Source organism: Simochromis diagramma, unplaced genomic scaffold, assembly GCF_900408965.1.
Source record: "Simochromis diagramma unplaced genomic scaffold, fSimDia1.1 OVJJ01000084.1, whole genome shotgun sequence".
Classification (NCBI taxonomy): domain Eukaryota; kingdom Metazoa; phylum Chordata; class Actinopteri; order Cichliformes; family Cichlidae; genus Simochromis; species Simochromis diagramma.
Window position 1 is genome coordinate 203,570 of NW_024386906.1, and position 4,266 is coordinate 207,835.

A 4,266-nucleotide genomic window follows, 5' to 3' on the forward strand; every position below is an offset into this window, starting at 1 on the left:
TGCAAAAGAAAATGCTGCAAAAGCACACAGCACACGAATAGGAAAAGACAACGGAAATGTTTCTGGGGAGACAATAACCGGACGGACCAGCTGCACGAACCAAAACATGCTAACAAGTGCACTGGGACTGGGAGACACTTCAAAGAAGTGGAGCGGCCAAAGAGTAAACTTTCAAAAGTAAGTTCTGAATATGATGTCACTTATTTATGTGCAAATGTTTAATAATGAGGAACATTAAAACTAGTGATGGGCAGATGAAGCTTCATGAAGCACTGAAGCTTGGTTCACTCCAGCGCAAAGCATCTTGAAGCTTCATTTGCTCTAGCAGGACACCTACTGGACGTAAAAATATTAGTTGGCATGAATTTGAAGAGTGTGGCCTTTTGCACACAGCCTGTAAATGTCAACATCAAAAGGAGTGTGTAAAACATCTATATTGTAGTGATGGCAGTATACTGTGTATATTTATACTGGCAGTATGGAAAATGGTCATTTGGAAATGCTTAAAATGGAAATGATCATTTACTGTGAGGTGAGGTGTGGTTGGGGTGTGGACAGCGGTTGTGCTTTTGTAACGTTGAGGTATGGACAGCTACACACTGAGGCTTTGAGCCTCAGTCCTGCCTGTTCACATTTTATTCTGTAAAAACTAAATTTTCACTGCTTTTATGACCTTTTTAGTGGGGAGAACATAGCTAGGATTTAATGATTTAACATATCTTTTGAATCCTTTGTCCTCCACAATGCTAAATGGCTGGGAGTCCTCAATCACCATGCTAACCAGGTCTTCATCTATTTGAGATTGTTCTCCTGAGGAAAGACAAAGACAAAGCACAGATATAAATATCACACACGTAACTTATTACAGTTGTATAATATTGTTATATCATTTAGTAACATTACTGCATGCTATATCATCATGGCATTTGATGGCTCACCTGGTCTTGCTCCACAATCGCTGTTCCCCCTCTTCTCATGCAAAGCTCTGTAGTGCCTAAGCATGGATGAGGTGTTGTTGTTATATCCCAGCTCCCTGGCACATAGCAAACACTTCACCTTGTACAAAAGTAAAGACAGCTTAACATTAATTGTATTGCACCATCAGTGTTATGAAAATACATCTTCTGTAGACATTTACAAACCTTGTTGGGAGGAATAAGATCAAAATGTTCCCACACAGGGGAGGACATCCTCCTCTTCTTAGCTGGCTCCATTCTCTCCTGACTTTCTCTCCTCACTCTCATAAACCTCCAAACTGTCTCCAAACTCTCACTAACCGCAACTCTCCATCAAACACCCACATTTTGATTGAAGTCTGAGGGGTTTATATCGCTGTCATATCTCGCGGCAAAGTTCGAACCACTTCCTGAACCAGTCACGTGGTACAGCCGGGCAGCGAGGCTTCAGACGTCATCATTTTCAGCTCCTCCCATAAATGAAGCAAGCCTTGATACGCGCATCGCGGAAACGCTCCCTCCATTACTCGACACAAGCTTCGAAGCCTCGATACGGAACGTCACATCACTAATTAAAACATTACTGTTGGCCACATGCCGGCAAAGTTATGTGACATTAGTGGTGTTTGTACTTTCAGCATTTACTTTGTTTTAAAGCCTTTACTTTATACGCCGTTAGATAGTCGACCTTAATCTGACAGAGAATGTGATGATTTTGTGGATAATTAAAGTCAGTCATATATCCACAAACACAACAGGCTGAAAGTCAGTGATGCTGCTCGGTTTGCAGTCCTGAACATCACGGCACAAGCAGGATCCACTGCACTGTTAATGTTAGCTGTGTTATATTGCTGCCTTTGTTCGGTGGTGTCGAGCCAAACGGACTTTAACGTGTGTTTGAACGAGCTGACGGTTCACTCGTTAAGCTGAAAGAAAGATGCTTTAATCACAGCAGTCACACATGTGTCCACTGCACCATCTGGAACTCTTCTTGTTTACACTCGTAATAACACAAACACTAAATCCTCCTGTTTGTAGCAGTGTGTACACCTGAGACTGTCACCTGTCTGTCTGTCCTGCACTCTCTCTCTGTTTCTTTCTCTCTGATTGTGGAATAAAAGTATGAACATGTGTTTATAAGTTACACTTGTGTTTGAATCCTGCAGCTTATCACACATTTGATTTCCATGTGTGACGACTGCAAGTGTCCAGAGTGAGGACAGACTGAGGGACCCACTGCTGCACATCATCTGTGAGGCTTTGCAGCCCTGATGATCCACCAGGACAAACTCAGCAGTGTGTGAGGAAGAGGAGGAGGAAGAGCCAGCAGCAGCTGACAGATGGAGAGAATAGACAGACTGTTCCCTGTTTGTGAAGGACTGCTAGGAAAGTTTAACATAACTGTCTGTGCTGAATCAGTCTTATTAGGTAATGTTCAAATAATGTGATCATCCCAGTGTTTTCAGTGTGGGAGAAAGTACTCAGAGTACTCAGGGCCTTCAAGTTACACACTATGAAAGGCAGCAACAAGTTTAATGTTCAGAAACCTAAAGTCTGTATCAGCAGCAGAATGGAGCTAAAATAAATGTTGGTTTCAGTTCTATGAAGCTTTGAGGATTTTGGATCAGTAGCTGCTGTGTTTGTTGCATCATATTGCTGTAACTGTTTATATGCTTTATATATTCTGAGCTAAGTTGATCTATAGTGTTACATCATATTCTATAAGGATGTTATGTGTTTGTAGACTTTCTGCCCAGTTTGACCCATTTAGCAGACGTCAGCCTGTTTAAGGCTCTGATATCTATTCTGTGTGACTTACAGCAGTTATGACATGGTCTGATTTTCTCACCCAATAAAGGAATATTTCATATATCAGTCTACTCGTCATTCTATCAGACACAGTTATCACAGCTCGTACATTTGCTTTTGCCACACATATTGAGCCAAATTTAGTAATGCCAACATATTAAAAGAACAATATTTGTCTCTTATATATATAATACATCTGTATATACACTGTCACAGATACTTGTCTTTAAGTGAAGATTTAAGGTGACAGGAAATATAAATAAATGCAACTTGAATCTTTACTGAAGCTCAGTGTTTGGCACAGAGTTCAAGTTCACTGCTGTAATAACTAATAATGATTAATATAATATTGTCCATATTATATTTACATTACCAAAGTGAGATGACTTTAGTCTCATGAACAACATCAGCTAATTGTTATTTACTAGCTAATCTTAAATGACTGTTCAGCACAGAAATGAAGCCCAACAATCATGTTCACAGTCCTGTGGTCTCAGCCTCAGATACTTATCACATCACACAGAGCTCATGTAGAAACAAATGAACAAAATATGTTCTTCTTCATTTCTGTCAAACAAAGCTGTATGAAACTTTCCAGCTGTTAGTATCATGGTTGCTAGGCAACCTGGGCAGACCGTCCCATCTCACAAGCCTACAAGCCTCACACTTCCGGCCTCAGCGGTCTTTGAGTGCGGCCCTTGAGGACCTTTAAGGCTGCAGACCCTGAATTGGGATACAGCCATACATACATGTTTTGGTTCGTGCAGCTGGTCCGTCCGGTTATTGTCTCCCCAGAAACATTTCCGTTGTCTTTTTTCCTATTTCCGTTGTGTTGTGTGTGCTTTTGCAGCATTTTTCTTTTTGCAGCATTTTTTCTTTTTGCAGCGTTTTTCTTTTTGCAAGTGTTTTCTGAAGTTGCAGTCCGTTTGGCCTCTCAGGGCCACCGTACGAAAACCATTTTCACCACGTACGCAAAAGCTCTTCTCTGTGGTAGAAAACCTTTATTTTCCACGCTCTCTTCACCTCCATCCGCCTCCATCACGTCTTTTTGCCCACTCCCAGATTATTGCCTGTGGTCCTGTGGCTTACTCATAATATTTCAAACAAGCGGGCGAACTGATCTATTAATGTTTCCGACACACAGTTTACTTCCAACTGCGCTGATTTTCAACAATGAATAAATGACGTCTTCGTTTTCTGTTGTATATATAATGAAAACAGTTGAACTCTCCTTTGTTTAGAAAAGAACGCAATTTTTTAAATCAACCTTAAAACCAACCACACCAATAAAAGCTATTTGCTGTTTTAATAATGTTTAATTGCCACTGTATGAGCTCATCTTGTGTTACATCCTTAAGAGAGAGACCTGCGGCTGCCTCCTTCCTTTGGCTCCTTGGGTGTCTTTATCTGAGCATCACTTTTGCCTCCACTATGACGCCCCTGGTAGCAACATTTAACTTTAAAGCCTGTTTACAATCAGACCAAATTCGACCTCTGTGTG